General features: G+C 41.7%; 1 protein-coding gene and 1 non-coding gene across 4 annotated transcripts in view; both read left to right on the forward strand.

Annotated features, from left to right (window-relative positions):
• The window catches only part of TMEM132D (transmembrane protein 132D), a 771,513-nt gene that overhangs the window by 304,873 nt on the left and 449,428 nt on the right, over positions 1–17,212 (forward strand). The window lies entirely within an intron of this gene.
• On the forward strand, positions 12,481–12,587 carry LOC146396527 (U6 spliceosomal RNA). Its single transcript, XR_014828595.1, has one exon. It is a non-coding gene; the product is annotated as a U6 spliceosomal RNA (small nuclear RNA).

The following is a 17,212-nucleotide window of genomic DNA, read 5'->3' on the forward strand; positions in this document are numbered from 1 at the left end:
CCTTTTACTTTTTCTCACTATGTCCTGTTCCATCTAGAAAGCTGATCAGGAGTTCCTGTTGTGGCTCAGTTGGTTAAGAACCTGACAGTATCCTTGAGGATGACTTCATTTTACCTTCAGTGGCTGTCTCATACTAGACTACTAGACACTTGATAAACACCTTTATGGCCTCATCCTAGTTCAGCAAACGCAAAACCAATATCCAAAACCAATCTTATTCCAAATGCTGATTGAATGATGGCATTAATTCTATTTCACATGAATGCTGTTCTTGATTAGAGCATTCTTGATGTATCGTAATCTAGCAAAATGCCCCACATGTTCATTTCTTGTTAAGCCACTCCCCAAGCATGATTTTCTAGCTGATGCTGCCACATGGTGATGTTTTGTGCTATACAGGATGCATGCTGTAGGACTTGCCCCACTACAGCCATTCTCAGAAAGAAGACCTGGAGCAGATACGTAATGTTGTCATTTCCAGGTGAATCAGGAACTTGTAGAAGGCCAAGGGGAGAAGCTCATGTGCCAGGACCTTCACCAATGTTTCTTCCCCTCAACTTCCTTCCAGAGCTTTCCCCTGCTCTTCAGAGTTTGTTTACCTCTCCCTCCCTTCCTGTTGATCTGAAGGTATCTCACCCGGACCCCCCTTGTGGATTTTTGGGATTCCTAGTTATCCTTAATAGTCTTTGTTTTTCTTCTTCCTCCTCCTCATCACACAACCACAACGTCTCCTGGTCACCTGACCCCCATGATAAAGACTGGATGTTTTAACTTCCCTTTTTGCTGGGTGATGCCATGTGCCGTGTGGTGGAGACCACGTATACAGTTTTCAAATTATGCCATAGAAAATGATAAAAACAAAAGAACCTATTCAGGAGTCCCCATCTGTGGCTCAGTGGGTTAAGAACCTGAACATAGTGTCCTTGAGGATGTGGGTTAGATGCCTGGCATCGTTCAGTGAGTTAAGGATCTGGTGTTGCCACAGATGGCTGTATAGTGGACAGATGTGGCTTGGATCCAGTGTTGCTATGGCTGTGGTGTAGGCCTCCAGCTGCAGCTCCGATTCGACTCCTAGCCTGGAAGCTTCCATGTATGGCAGGTACGGCCCTAAAAAGAGAGAGAGAGAAAAAAAAGAACTCACAAGAACTTGTTCACAAAATAGAAACAGACTCACATATTTTGAAACCAAACTTAACTGGAAATGTTGGGGGGAGGGATAAATTAGGAGTTTGGGATTAACATGTACACACTACTGTATATAAAATAGATAAGTAACAAAGACCTACTGTAGGGGGCAGGAATAACCTTTAAGGGAAAAGAATCTGAAAAAAAGAATGGATGTATGTCTATGTATAACTGAATCACTTTATTGTACACCTGAAACTACCACAATATTGTAAGTCAACTCTACTCCAATAATATTTTTTTAAAAGTGCCATAAAAAGGAGATAAGCCCACAAGACTTGCTGCCTCCTTTGTGCTGGTTAGAATGAGGATGTGGAAGGGAGCTGGCCTGGACACAACAGTAAGGGGCATGCAGCTATAAGGACCCCAAACCCCATCACCACTGAACAATCCCCTGAGTGCTAGGTCGCTCACACAGGGTGAGAAATGAACTGCTCTTTTAAGGAAGTCACCATAACTGTCTCCCCTGCAGCCCCTGAAACTCTTCCCTAAGTAAATCCAATCCTCATCTGTCCTTCACCCAGCCAGCTAAGAGGAACGGTAGTAAAATGTCTTGTCATCTCCTTTGGACCTCCTGCCAGACTCTGGCAAGAATTAAGAGAAAGAGGAGCCAAAAAAGGGAAACAGCATGTAGAAAAATTTGCACCTTAAAGGGTACCTGTGAGAATGGTGATGTGCAAAATGGGTGATTGGAAGGGACAAGGGCCTCGTGTGCTTTCAAAGGGACTTCAGGGTGTCTGGGTACTGAAGAGATCAATTTCCATGGTGGCTGTATCAGAAAAGGGACCATCCTGATCTGGCATTTCTTTCTCTTTCCTTCTTTCCTTCCTTCTTTCCTTCCTTCCTTCCTCCCTTCCTTCCTTCCTTCCTTCCTTCCTTCCTTCCTTCCTTCCTTCCTTCCTTCCTTCCTTCCTTCCTTCCTTCCTTCTTTCTTTTGCCATTTTAAGGCTGTACCCATGGCATATGGAAGTTCTCAGGCTAGGGGTTGAATTGGAGCTACAGCTGCTGGCCTACACCAAAGCCACAGCAATGCAGGATTGGGGCCATGTCTTCGACCTGCACCACAGCTCACAGCAACACTGGATGCTTAACCCACTGAGCGAGGCCAAGGATGGAACCCACAACCTCATGGATGCTAGTCAGGTTTGTTAGTGCTGAGGCACAGTGGGAACTCCCTGATCTGGCATTTCTTGGTGTCTTGGGATCTGTGGCAAAGAGCTATGGGTAAGGGTGTGCTCATCTCAGCCTCACCAAAGAAGGAGAAGCTGGAAAAATGCATTTCATTCCTGACCCCTTATTATCAGAGAACCACACACAAATTGGAAGGGGTTTGTAGAAGAAAGAAAAAAATAATTAAAAATGAAAAGAAGAGAAATTCCCTGGTGGCTCAGCAGGTTCACTGGTGTTACTGCAATGGGTCAGTCGCTGCTGTTGCCTGGGTTTGAGTCCTGGCTCAGGAACATCTGTGTGCCATGGGTGCAGCCAAAATAAAAAAGAATAGCATATTACTCAAGATTCTGAAGAAGTTGATTTACGAAAGAAGATTAAACCAACTAAATATGTGTCTCGTGGCTAAGTGGTATCTAAAAGGGAACATGAAGATAATGTATTTGAAAGGGTAGAAGCAGAAAGACAAAAGGGCAACATTGAATGTCGTCTCAAGGACTAAAAACAGTGAAATTTAAAAAAGAGAAATGCGAAGTTCCTGTTGTGGCTCATTAGTAATGAACCCAACTAGTTTCCATGAGGATATGAGTTCGATCCCTGGCCTCGCTAGAGGGTTAAGGATCCAGTGTTGCCATGAGCTGTGGTGTAGTTCACAGAGGCAGCTCAGATCCCGCGTTGCTGTGGCTGCAGTGTAGACCTGCAGCTGCAGCTCTGATTGGACCCCTAACCTGGGAACCTCCATATGCTGTGGGTGCGGCCCTAAAAAGACAAAGATAAAATAAAATAAAAAAGAGAAATGTGCTGTAAAGTTCCAGGGGGACAATTCAGGAGGTGAAATTCGTGGCACCACACTTGTCTTGCAGCAGAAGATTCACTGCTTAGTGGGCTTAGTCCTATTGGTAGAGTGGAATAAATGTTTTTTTTTATGTTGAGATGTGGTCATTCTCTGCTCACTGCAGGCCTATGGCAGTAAATTTACTTAACCAGCCATAAATATTAGCCCGTTGCACCTGCCCAGAAGAACCACCTGGAAATCAGAGTCTGTCCTGAAGAATGTATATTATCTATTTCACTTTTCTTCCCCTGTGGTGGTAGTTAATTGCAGAAATCAGTATAAGGATCTAGACTTAGAAAGGACATAGAGAAAAAGCACAGCCAGACATCCATGTTTATCTTTATGTCTGGAGCATTTATTTGTTCTTGCATCTGTAGCCAGGTACCAGTTCCTCCCTGTCCCTTCCCCAAGATAAAGAACTTCTGGAGAAAACTCGAATGCAGAAAGACCCATGCACCACAATGTTCATAGCAGCACTATTCACAAGAGCCAAAATAAGCAAACAAGCTAAATGTCCATTGACAGAGGAATGGATAAAGAAGGTGTGGTACCTATATACCATGGACTAGTAGCCAGAAAAGAGAATGAAATAATGCCATTTGCAGCAACTAAGTGATGAGAGATATTCATACTAAGTGAAGTAAGTATGACAGATAAAGACAAATATCATATGATATCACTTATATGTGGAATATATAAAAAAGTGATAAAAATGAACTTATCTACAAAACCAGAAATAGCTTCATAGACATAGAAAACAAACTTATGGTTACCAAAGGGGAAAGGTGGGGGTAGATAATTAAGACTTTAGGATTAACAGATACATGCTATTTATAAAATAGGTAAACAAAAAGGATTTACTATATAGTACTGTGAACTATATTCAGTATAATGGAATATAACAAATATAACAAATAATAATGGAAAAGAACCTAAAAAATTTTTAGGTTTTATATATATACATATATAAACTGATTTAGATTTTATATATATACATATATAAACTGAATCACTTTGATATACACCAGAAACTAACACAACGTTGTAAATCAACAATACTTCAATTAAAAAATAAAATAAAACTCATACATTATAGGTATATAAAATATATGTATACAAGTGTATATTCTTAAAAACAAACTGGTCCAAAAATAAATAAAATAAATAAAAATATATGAAATCGGAGTTCCCATCGTGGCGCAGTGGTTAATGAATCTGACTAGGAACCATGAGGTTGCAGGTTTGATCCCTGGCCTTGTTCAGTGGGTTAAGGATCCGGTGTTGCCTTGAGCTGTGGTGTAGGTTGCAGATGCAGCTCAGATCCCACGTTGCTGTGGCTCTGGCGTAGGCCAGCGGCTACAGCTCCAATTAGACCCCTGGCCTGGGAACCTCCATATGGCGTGGGAGCAGCTCTAGAAAAGGCAAAAAGACCAAAAAAAAAAAAAAAAATATATATATATATATTAGTCGAATTTGTTAACCACTGAGCCATGATGGGAACTTCCTCTTCCATTTCTTTTATTTACCTTAAAGTGCTTATGTTTGTACCAGGGTAGATACCCTGTTACTGCAAACTTAGCATTTTTAATTGTGAGTATTTGTTAAGTGATTCTGGTTTCAAGAGCCTAAGATTTTTGAATTTTTCTAGAGCACATGTGTGTCGTGTTGGCCACTTAGTGAGTGAATCTAGCCTACTGTGTAAGTTGAGAATCAGCAGTCCTAAGGTTGCCATGTCCTCATCTCTGGAACCTGGGAATATGTTACCTTAGGTGGTGAAAGAGACTTTGCGGATGTGATCAAGGATATTTCTTGTGTGTGTATTTTTTTTTGGTATTTTTATTTAAAGTGTAATTGATTTACAATATTGCGTCAATTTATGCTGTACGGCCAAGTGACCCAGTCATTCATATATACATGTAAATATGTGTGTGTGTGTGTGTGTGTGTGTGTGTGTGTGTGTGTATTCCCTTTCTCGCATCATCCCCTATCCTGGTCTGTCCCAAGAGACTAGACACAATTCCCTGTGCTCTACAGCAGGACCTCATTGCTTATGCATTCTAAGTGGAATAGTTGGCATCTACTAATACCAAAACTCCCTGTCCATCCCACTCCCTCCCCTTCCTTTTTGGCAACCACGATTCTGTGCTCCATGTCTGTGAGTCTTTTTCTGTTCTGCAGATTGGTCCATCTGTGCTACATTTAGTTTCCACCCATAAGTGATATCATATAATATTTGTCTTTCTTTTCCTGACTTACTTTACTTCATATGAGATCTTCTAATTGCAGCCATGTTGCTGCCAATGGCATTATTTTTGTCATTTTTATGGCTGAATAGTATTCCATTGTGTAAATGTACTATATCTTCTTAATCCAGTCACCTGTCAGTGGACATTTAGGTTGTTTCCAGTTCTTGGCTATTTTGAATAATGATCAAGGATGTTGAGATGGAAAATTATCCTGAATTATGGAGTGGATGCTTAAAAAGACAAGGTCCCTTATGAAAGTGAGGCAGAGAGTTCAGAGAAGGAGAGGTCATGAGAGGAGTAGAGGTCAAAGTGATATGAGGCCACAAGCCAAGGGATGAGGTGCCTCTAGCTTCTAGGAAAGGCAAGGAAATGGGTTTTCTCCTAGCCCTTCCAAAAAGAATGCAACCTTTCTCTTAACTTACTGAGACTGATTTTGGACTTCTGACCTCCAGAGCTGTGCGATGGCCAATTTGTGTTGTGTAAGGCGCAGAGTTTGTGGTTATTTTTTTACAGCAGCAACAGGAGACTAATACACCACGGATGAGAGTTCCTGACCCCTTGCATATATGTTTTTTTTCTTTCTAGTTACTTTGTCTTTCTTTCTTTCTTTTTTTTTTTTTTTCTTTTTAGGGCCACTCCTGTAGCTTATAGAAATTCCCGGCTAGGTTTTGAATCTGCCTGTGCCGCAGCCACAGCAATGCAGTATCAGAACCGCATCTGTGACCTACACTGAAGCCTGCAGCAATGCCCCGTGGTGACCTAATGGTTAAGAATTTGGGGTTGTCACTGCTGTGGCTCGGGTTTGATCCCTGGTCCAGGAACTTTCGCATGCTGCGGGCACAGCCAAATAAATAAGTAAAATCTGTATTTTTAATTTGACATTTAACTAGCATTTTCCAACGTGTTTCGTGGTCGTTAGACCTCTCTCTGACGGCACTGGGAGGAATGAATACATTTCTATTGCGTGAAACCAACGGAATTAATTTTTGTGATTGGTCGTCCGTTTCTATCTCACATTGTCTCATTTTCAAAGGGACGGCTAATTATTTGAACACCATCTCTTGAGTCATCTATTCTTTCCTTATTCATGGTAAATGCTATCGTGATCTTTATTACATGTTTTATATCTGTATCAGTCAAGATAGGCAATGGCGTGGTCTTGTAGCCCAGAAGCTTTGAAAATCAAATCGTCAGCATGACACAATAAACTTGTGTTTGCAACGTGCAGCACAGTCTGAGGTTGGTCACGGGACACCTGCCTATGTTGAAGTCATGCCATTTGCAGGAGACGAAGAGATGGCCTTCAAGGAGGATGCTATGGAACAGAAATGGGCTGGAGGGTTGAAGGCAAAAGTGCTAAGCCTAGGCACGCCTTGGGTGGCTTCCACCATGTTCCATAGGCAAAACCCAGTTGCATGTTCCCAACGGAATTGCAAGGGAGCTTGAGAATTTTATTCATCTTGTAGGTACGAGGAGAGAAGAAGGTATGGTGCACATACACCAGTAGCTCTACCCTAGATCAGTGCATACACGGCTCTGGTCCTAGATGCCCCGTTTTGTTCCAAAGAACTATTTATCCTTATTTCAACACAATTCTCTCTTAATTACTATTATCATAATTTTCCGGTACATTTTGACATACCGCAGGGAATATTTTTCTTTTATGTCTTTTTTTTCCCCCTAAATAGTCTTGGCTTTTCTTATGCAAATACATTTATTAAATAAAATTATCAAAATAGTCTCTACACACATACAATCTCATTGGCATTTGGATTGGAAATGCATTACATTTCTATTTTCATGGGGCAGGGGACATCAACATCTGTATGTCATTTACCTTTTCCTCCAGATGCTGCTAGTTTGAAAATGAAAACTTCCAAAATCTTCATCTGCAGTCCCTGGGGAAAGAATTCTGGGGACATTTAGCCTGTGCTCATAATGATGTAATGGAATAGAAAGAAATCAATGGTGGAAATCCATGCCAGCCAATCACCCCGTGCATCGGGCGTCACTTTTGGGCATCTGAAGAGTCACTGGGGGCAGATTATGACGTGTCAGTCATTCCTGCAGATGCCTTCCTCGAGATAAATCATGCACAGGGACACATGGCCTAATGTCTGTCCAACACATAGCAGAGCTGGCTGCCTGCCATGTGTTTGCTCCACTTTCAGTGTTTTGAAAAACTGCTCATCTTGTTTGCAGATGCCTGAATAGTGGTCCAGAACAAACCAATTGGTTCGAGAGCATAAGGATGTGTTTTCTTTCTCTCTCGGAACGTCACCCCCACCACGTGCAAGACACGGGCATGGCAGTGTGTCTTTATTACCTTTGACTCTTTTTTTCAAGCAGACTGCAGTTGGTGTTCAAATATTCCACTCGTATTAGGAGCATATAAGCCTTTTCATGCATCTTATTGAAATCGTGTTTAAACTTCTCTGCTACTCAAATGTTCACACACGTTCCTTTAATATAGGTGAAGTCCTCTTGGATGACTAATTAAGCCTCTAATTCATAATGATAACAACAAAGCTGCTCTTTATTAAGTGTGCATTCAATGCCAACCCCATTCTAATCATTTTATTTGCATCAATGTATTTCATCCTCAGATCCATTTATTAAGCAGGTATTATTACTTTCACCATTTTCCAGGTGTGGAAATGGACGCACCTGCAATAATTTCACAAGTTCTCTCAAACCTCCAGCTCAGAGCCAGGATTTGGTTCTGAATACTCCAGCTCTGTTCTCACTCTCCTTCCACTCATGGAATGGGAGGCCCTTGCTTTTCTCTTTGTGGAGCTTACCCAGAGATTCAGAGCTACTCTTTCTTTTCACCATTAACTATCTCATGATAAATATTGGATGACTGGAGAAAGCCTTGACCTTTCCTATGGTCTCCTGGAACATTCCAGTCTTTGAACATCATTTGAATCAAGGCAGTGAACCCAACTTATAGCTTGGAGCCAAGCCTCATGGCTCCCAGTCACCACAACCTGTTTCAGGCCTGCTTACATCACACCTGCTCACAGCCCATTGGTTAAAGCCCATCACATGGCAGAGCCCAAAGGCAGGGGATGGGGAAGCGGCCTCCATCCACATGAGGCTGGAGGACTTCATGTAGCCAAGGTCAATGATCAATAAGGTGCAAAGTATGCCTCTTCTGTGGAGCGAGTGGAAGGTTATTGATAAACAGTAATTTCATGTACCATAGACTCATTTCAGGAACAATACCAAAACTATCCTTGGAATTTTAAAAATACAGACAAATTTCCCTAAGCTAAACATATTGGAGTATCAGTAAAACAATAAATATGAATATGAATACAACGCCTAAACTAGTTCCTGAATCACCAATAACCAAATCCGACAAGATGCCAGTATTCATGGTTCACTATAGTGAGTTCATGCAGAGAGGAAAGATATAAGACTTGATAACAGGGAATAAAAGTATTTTTGTTGTTTCTAATAAGGTGCTTCTCTGCCAGTTCTTTTTGGAAATTTTTTTTTTCTGAAATTTTACTTGATGGGAGCCCATGGAAGGATGCTTTTCAAAGTTTCTTCATTCTCCTTTAAGATGCATTATTCCGGGAGTTCCCATCATGGCTCGGTGGTTAACGAATCCAACTAGGAACCATGAGGTTGCAGGTTCGATCCCTGTCCTCGATCAGTGGGCTAAGGATTCGGTGTTGCCATGAGCTGTGGTGTAGGTAGCAGATACGGCTCAGATCTGGCGTTGCTGTGGCTCTGGCGTAGGCCTGCAGCTGTAGCTCTGATTTGACCCCTAGCCTGGGAACCTCCATATGCTGTGGGTGCAGCCCTAGAAAAGACAAAAAAAAAAAAACAATACCCAAAAACCAAAAAGATCCATTATTCCAGACACTTCCTTAAAACAATCACAAAATCTCAAAGTTAAAAATATTAAACTGTTCATTATTCTCTTAAACAGTAAGGTTAGAAACCTGTGACAGTCTTCCATTTTGCCATTGTAAAGATATTATTTCTACATAACTCAGTGACAGGGAGCAAGCTTTGTCCGAAGGAGCAGAAAATGTCTTTCTCAGAGAGGAAGAGAAAACGCTAATAGAATTTTAAAAAGCAATGTAAAAACTGTTTCTTGAGGAAACCTTTCCTGAGGGTTGGGAAGGTGATAGAGGTGAGAAAGTACCTGAATGATGTGTTTTGCTTTTCCTCTTCACATAGAGTAAATTGCTGTGAAACAGTGTCTAGATGGTAATAATCAGAGTAACCAGGTGAGGATTCACATCTCAATATACTAATGGCAGCCTACACGGAAAGTGCATTAAATTCATAGGTCTGTGGCATTTTATTACCTCTTTTCCAGACATTTGTTTAAAATATTGAATCCATTGTGTCTATTTCTTTTCTTTCTTTCTCTCCTCCTTCCATCCTCCCTTCCTCCTTCCCTCCCTCTCTTCCTTCCTTCGCCTTTTTAGGGCTGCACCTGCAGCATATGGAGGGTCCCAGGCTAGGGGTCAAATCAGAGCTACAGCTGCTGGCCTGCGCCACAGCCACAGCAACGCGGCATCCTAGCTGCGTCTGTGACCCACACCATAGCTCGTGGCAACACTGGATCTTTAACCCACTGATGAGGCCGGGGATCGAACTCACGTCCTCATGGATACTAGTCGAGTCCCTAACCCATTGAGCCACAACGGGAATTCCCCATTGTGTTTGTTTCAAAGGCAGAGATTCAGAGATGGTAGATCTTATGTTTTGTCACTGTGGACAGTTCCTTTTCTAATATCAAAGTAAAAATATTATTTTGGAAAACATCCATTGAAAAAGACCCTTAGTTGCACATCAGAAGACAAAACTTTTTTTTTTTAAAAATCTAGATTTCTGAAAATATCTTCAGATTGTGGTGAATAAGACGGATTTCTTCCTCACAAATATTTCCTTAATCAGAGTTCCTAATGTGGCTCAGTGGGTTAAGAACCTGACGTTGTCTCTGTGAGGAGGTGGGTTTGATCTCTGGCCTTGCTTAGGAAGTTAAGGATCTGGCACTGCCACAAACCGCTGCAGATGCAGCTCAGATCCCATGTTGCTGTGGGTTAAGTATCTAGCATTGCCTCGAGCTTCAGTATAGGCCGCAGATGTGGCTCAGATCTTGTGTTGCCGTGGCTGTGGTGTAGGCTGGCGGCTGCAGCTCTGATTAGACCCCTAGACTTCCATATGCCGTGGGTGGGGCCCTGAAAAGGAAAAAAAGAAAAAAAATGTCCTTAATCAAAGAAAATTTTCATCTTGGTAAGTTAGGGGAACATCCTGAGGAAGAAAGACATCTAAAAGTGAGAAAGCTGTGGTGTAGGTCGCAGACGCGGCTCGGATCTGGCATTGCTGTGGCTCTGGCATAGGCCGGCAGCTACAGCTCCTATTAGGCCCCTAGCCTGGGAACCTCCATATGCCGCAGGAGCGGCCCTAAAAAGACAGAAAAGACAAAAAATTAAAATAAAATAAAAGTGAGAAAGTTAATTGGAAGACTTTGTATTTAAGTCAATAGGAGATTTCCCGCAAGATGACTATACTGTGTTTTAATGCACGTTCAGGTTTGTCTCAAAACAGATTATTTTAAAACTTTCCATGTATGAAAATTTCTAGAACAATGAAAAGAAAGGACAGAAAGAGTTAATCCTAGACCTGGGTGGCGATGAGTTTTATCATTTGTCTTCAGCTTGACCAATAGGTAATGTCTCCCTAGAAACGTTTTGAAACTGAGTCCATCTACAATTCCTACTCAACTAGAAAAAGTACCAAGCTCGCTTTTATATTCCTCTCTCCAGTAACATACACTGTAAAAGGCCAGAAAGCCATACTTTTTAGGCTTTGGGAGCCATACGGTCTACATGGCAGCTATTTAACTCTGTGCTTGTAGCAGGAAAGCAGCTGGAGACAACACGGGAACAGACGTGGCTATCATTCCAATAAAACTTTATTGATGGATGTTTCAATTTGAATGACATATGTCCTGAAGTATTTCTCTTCTTTTGATTTTCTTCAAGCATTAAAAAAGGTAATACTAAAAAAATTTAGTTTCCAGGCTGTCAAAAGACAGGTGTTCAGCAGTTTCTAATGTTGTGTAGTGGGTTAAGAATCCAACTGCAGTGGCTTGGGTCGCTGTGGAGGTGCAGGTTTGATCCCTGGATTAGGTTGCAATGGTGGCTCGGATCCAGTCCCTGACTGGGAACTTGATCTGTTGCAGGTGCTGCCATTTTAAAAAAAGCTGGGGGGGGGGGGGGCGGGAGGTAAGGGGAGTTCGATTAGTGGCTCAGGGAAATTGAATCCAACTAATATCCATGAGGATGTGGGTTTGATCTCAGGCCTCGATCAGTGGGTTAAGGATCCAGTGTTGCAGAGAGATGTGGTGTAGGTTGCAGAGGTGGCTTGGATCCCACTTTGCTGTGGCAGAGACGGGCAACTGCAGCTCTGATTCAACCCCTAGCCTGGGAACTTCCATATGCCGTGGGTGGGGTCCTAAAAAAACTCCAAATAAATAAAGAAATAAATGGGGAGTTCCCGTCGTGGCTCAGTGGTTAGTGAACCCGACTAGCATCCATGAGGACGCAGGTTCGATCCCTGACCTCGCTCAGTGGGTTAAGGATCTGGCATTGCCATGAGCTGAGGTGTAGGTTGCAGACAAGGCTTAGATCTGGTGTTGCTCTGGCTCTGGCGTAGGCTGGCCACTGTAGCTCTGATTTGACCCCTAGCCTGGGAACCTCCATATGCCCTGAATGAGGCCATAAAAAGACAAGTAAGTAAATAAATAAGTAAATAAATGTTTAAAAATTTAAAAAGGTGGGTGGTCAGATGGATTTGACCCATTGATTCATAACTGGCTGACTCTTGACATAAAACTTGTAAATCAGAAGGGCTGCAGAATGGGCTTGAGTGAGGTGATCATATCCTTTAACTGAGTGCATTCAAGTGACTGTCACATGCAAATATGAGATGAAAGGGCTGATTTCATTATTAAGAACTAAATATTAGCTAAAATATCAGTAAGAAAACCACTAACAATTCAATATAAAAAAAATAGTGCTCGCTTCCGCATCACATATACTAAAATTGGAATGATACAGAGAAGATTGGCATGGCCCCGGTGCAAGGATGACAGGCAAATTCGTGAAGTGTTCCATATTTTTTTGGAGAACAGACTTGTAGTTGCCAAGAGAGAGGGGGAGGGAGCGGTATGGATTGGGAACTTGGGGTTAATAGATGCAGACTATTGCCTTTGGAATGGATAACCAAGGAGATCCTGCTGCTTAGGACTAGGAACCGTTTCTAGTCACTTATGAAAAAAGAGTGTATTATACATGTATGTGTAACTGGGTCACCTTGCTATACAGTAGAAAATTGACACAACACTGTAAGTCAGCTATAACAGAAAAAATAAAAATCATTATAAAAAATAAAATAAAATGCCACTTCTGTCAAATATTAAAAAAAATAGTCATCTGACAGAAGAAAAAAATTTAATAATAATCTACAAAACAGCTTAAAGCATCGAACAGGTACTTAACTCAGAAAAACTATGTCGATTTTCATCCAACAGTTATATAAGGATCCAAGTTCTGGATAAAGAAAAGTGTTGACCATCGTGTACTAAAGAAGGCTCTCTCCACCTGGTTTTTGGGACTTGAAATTGGTACCATCATGTTGAAGGACAATTTGACATCCATTAGTATTTTTCAAAGAAACACCCTTGTTCACTCAGAAATCCCATTGTTAGGGACACAGCCTGTAGCCTACTCGAGCAAAGCTTCTCTACAGGGACACTCACTGTAGCATCATTTACACTTTCAAAGGCAACTGAATGCTTATTTAAAGAGAACTCCTTCGGTAAATGGTGGTCTGCCTTAAAAATGGGTTAGTGTGCAGAAAGGGAAAAGCATCAGTGTATAACTCGACTGATCTGAATCAATCTCTAAGGTATGTTATTAAGTGAAAAAAAAAAGATGCGAGAAAGCTCTCGCTTAGTTAATAATAAACTAGAAATAGAAGTTGCATCTGAAGATTGGCAGAAGAGAAAAGAGTTTTATTTTTCTCCTTTGCACCTTTTTGACAATCTGAATTTCTTGCTACATGCTCCTTCAGTCAAAACTCAAAAAAGGAATGAATGTGTCTACTCAAACAACCGACTCACTCTGTTGTACAGCAGAAATCATCGCAACATTGTAAATCAACTCTACTTCAATACAAATTTAAAAAATGCAAAAAGGGAGTTCCCATTGTGGCCCAGCAGATTAAGAACCTGAGATAGTGTTTATGAGGGTGTGGGTTCGATCCCTGGCCTCAAGAGGTTGGTTAAGGATCTGACATTTTGGCAAGCTGCAGCATAGATTATAGATGCAGCTCGGATCCGGTGTGGCCATGGCTGTGGTGTAGGTTGGCAGCTGCAACTCCTTTAGACCCCTGGCCTGGAACCTCCATATGCCACAGGTGTAGCTATATAAAGAAAAAAGAGAGAAAGAAAAAATTTAGGATAAATTTTTATCAACTAATTATTTATTAGTTCTTGCTTTTGTGTGTGCTTTAAACATTCTAACCTTTATGCCATGTTTATTCAAAGCTATACGAAAATTTAATTCTCCACATTGAATAAAAGCTATTGAGTTTCGGAAAATGAAATGTTTATTTACAACAGAGAAAATGTGCAAGGATGGTCTGTTGAACCAATAATGAAAAAAGAGTAACAAAACAAAGACAACTACCATTTTTCCCCCCTGGGGGTTATTGACTCGGGAAACACATTGTTAAATGAGAAAACTCAAAGTATTGGTAAAAGTGTGGCAAAGCTGTCATGTTCTTTGCCCCATTCTGCAACCTGGCTGGTTCTTTCTAGTCTTTTGGTCTGAGCTTGATTTCTTTTCAGAGAGGGCTGTCTCACTACTCCATCTAAAGCAAGTATGAGCCTTTTGGCATAACTCAGCCAATACTAGCACTTGCTTTGGGCAGCTCTACCTGGCTGATGTTCTTCCATCAGCAGAGATGCTTTTGTCCAGGTCGTCCCTTCCCATGCCGTCCTGGGTACCGGGGATGGCCGAGAACTGATGTTAAAGCAAAGTTTGTGATTAGCTACAAATGTTGTCAGAGTGCACTGAGGAACGACCCAGCTCGAGAAATCTGGAACCATCTCTTGTTAGCAACATCAATCCTTAGAACATCAGTCCATTGTCTATCTACTGCCAGTTTACAGGTGATTTTTCACACCGGGATCCTGCCCATAATTTGAAATGTTTGAACATCAGTGATGGTCTGTGTCAGTCTAATTTACACTAACAGCAAAAAGGTTGAGACAAACTGGGAGTCTTTCCAGAATCTTAGTGATTTTCTTTCTTCTTTTTACAGCCGCACTTGTGGCATATGGACGTTCCCAGGCTAGGGGTGGAATTAGAGCTGCAGCTACAGGCCTGCTCCACAGCCGCAGCAACACTAGATCCGAGCCTCATCTGTGACCTATGCTGCAGTTTTCAGCAATGCCAGATCCTTAACCTGCTGAGCGAGGCAAGGGATCAGACCTGCATCCTCACAGATACTAGTCGGGTTCTTTAACCTGAACCACAATGGGAGCCACAACGGAAACTCCGGTATTCATATTTTTGAGATTTGTAAGATGATGCTCGGAAATATGTAGACTTCTACTTCTAAATTAAGATTATCCTGGGAGTTCCTGTTGAGGTGCATTGGAAACGAATCCGCCTAGTACCCATGAGGATGTGGGTTTGATCCCTGGCCTCACTCAGTGGGGTAAGGATCTGGCATGGCTGTGGCTGTGGTGTAGGCCGGCAGCTACAGCTCTGATTTGACCCCCTAGCCTGGAAACTTCCATATGCTGCAGGTGTAGCCCTAAAAAGCAAAAAAAAAAAAAAAAAATTAATCAAAGATTATAGATAAGCAATGAGATCCTGCTGTGTAGCTCTGGGAACTGTCTATTCACTTATGATGGAGCATGATAATGTGAGAAAAAAGAATGTATACTTGTATGTGTAACTGGGTCACCTTGCTGTAGAGTACAAAATTAACAGAACATTGTAAACTGACTATAATGAAAACAAAAAAATAATCATTATATTACAAAAAAGATTATCCTAGTTTCCTCCAAACCTCCCCCCAATATTTTATTTAGGGGACGTTCATTTTATAGCACAAGGCATTTGTGGATTGGATACCTTTGGGGCACTACTTCCAGTCCTGCCAAGTTCAACTCATTCCAGGCACGGACATGAGGATCAGTTCGGCACAGGCTTCGCCTGGATCCATCCAGGCGCAATCTGACCATTTCTAAGTTCAGGCATGTAGTGTGTATGTGTACTACTTTCTACCTCAAAGTTTCTCTCCTTGAAGGGACCACTTGGCATTCAGGTGCACGGTTCTCGGAAATGTGGGAGAGGAAGTGTCTCATGGGAAACGCTTGAATGACCACAGGGCTGGAGCCAACACATCAATCCTTCCCCATTCTTCTCTCCAGCGATGGCTTTGCCCTGACCCCATGAGGTCTTCCAGAAGGTCCCCTGGTCTGGCAACCACTGTCTCTTTGATGGTCAATCTGATAACACACCGCATGCTCACTCTCCCCCTCATGTCTCTGTTCCTCAGTCCAAACCTGGAGATCATGCTGTCAAAGGCAACCACTCATCTCAGACTTCATCCTAGACTTTCTTTTTGGAGCAGTTTCGGCTAAAATACCTCTGCTGGGAAAAATTCTCTGTAAACGTTCAGAACGTGTGAAAGAAGGTAAATGTTGACATCATTCCTGTTTCCTCTTGCGATAGCGCTGTTAGTAAATTCAGTGTTTCTCCCTTTAAAAGGGGGAGAAAATGGGATGGGATCAGCATTTATGCTGAAAATGTATTTTTCCCTGGGGAAAAAAAATTTGTACTTAAAATCACAGAGGCATGTACGTATTTCGTTTTTCAACAAATATTCAGCACCTACTACTAAGTGCTGTTCTAGATAATGAGCCTACGGTGGTAAGAGGACAGGGTTGCTCTTTTCAGGGAGCTCATTCTGCAAGGCTGTTTCAATAATAAATTAAGAAAAATTGATTAAAAAAATCATTGCGAAAGACCCTCAGGCAACATTCGAGAAAAATGACTGTTGTTTTGAGCTGCTGCTTTGTGGTTTGGTTTGTGAGGTAGTGTCATTGTGAAGACAACTAAGTCTCACAGAGTGTATATGACATGTTTCTCAAGAAGAGATGACAGTTTGCACGCACAGGTCCTTGGGTTGACATTGACCCACACATGGGACAGTTGGCCAGAAAATGTTCAAGTATACCTACAGGTGTGTGTCTTTGAACTAATCTCTGATGCATGTACAGATTTCATGTAAGACTGGATTTTTTCTTTCATTGGAAAAGCAGATCAGACAATACTACATCCATATTTTGTTGGCGCCAACCAGTTGGCTTTAGCAATCTGTGCATTTTTTCAGTTTGTCCAGCTCTTCAGCCCCTTTGTATCACCAACCAGCTCCTGTAATCATCTCACTTTTGACCATAAAGAATTATTCTAGTCACTAATTTAGGGCAAGGTTGCCAGCACTGGCAGGAAAGCTAAGAGCATTGACTAGTTTCAATGAATAGCCGTTGGGGAGCCTTAATAATGCCGGGGACCATTAACCATGCTCATGTGATGAAAATGGTCTGGGAAGCTGGGCATCTCCATCTCAACAACTAGTTCTTCTTAAAAAAATTTTTTTTATTAAAGTATACTTGATTTACAATGTTGAGCCAATTTCTGCTGTACAGCAAAATGAGCCAGTCACA

This window comes from Sus scrofa, chromosome 14 (genome assembly GCF_054392235.1).
Source record: "Sus scrofa isolate SSC_HxYL_T2T_F1_AM1 chromosome 14, Sscrofa_HxYL_maternal_Yorkshire_Landrace_v2.0, whole genome shotgun sequence".
NCBI lineage: Eukaryota > Metazoa > Chordata > Mammalia > Artiodactyla > Suidae > Sus > Sus scrofa.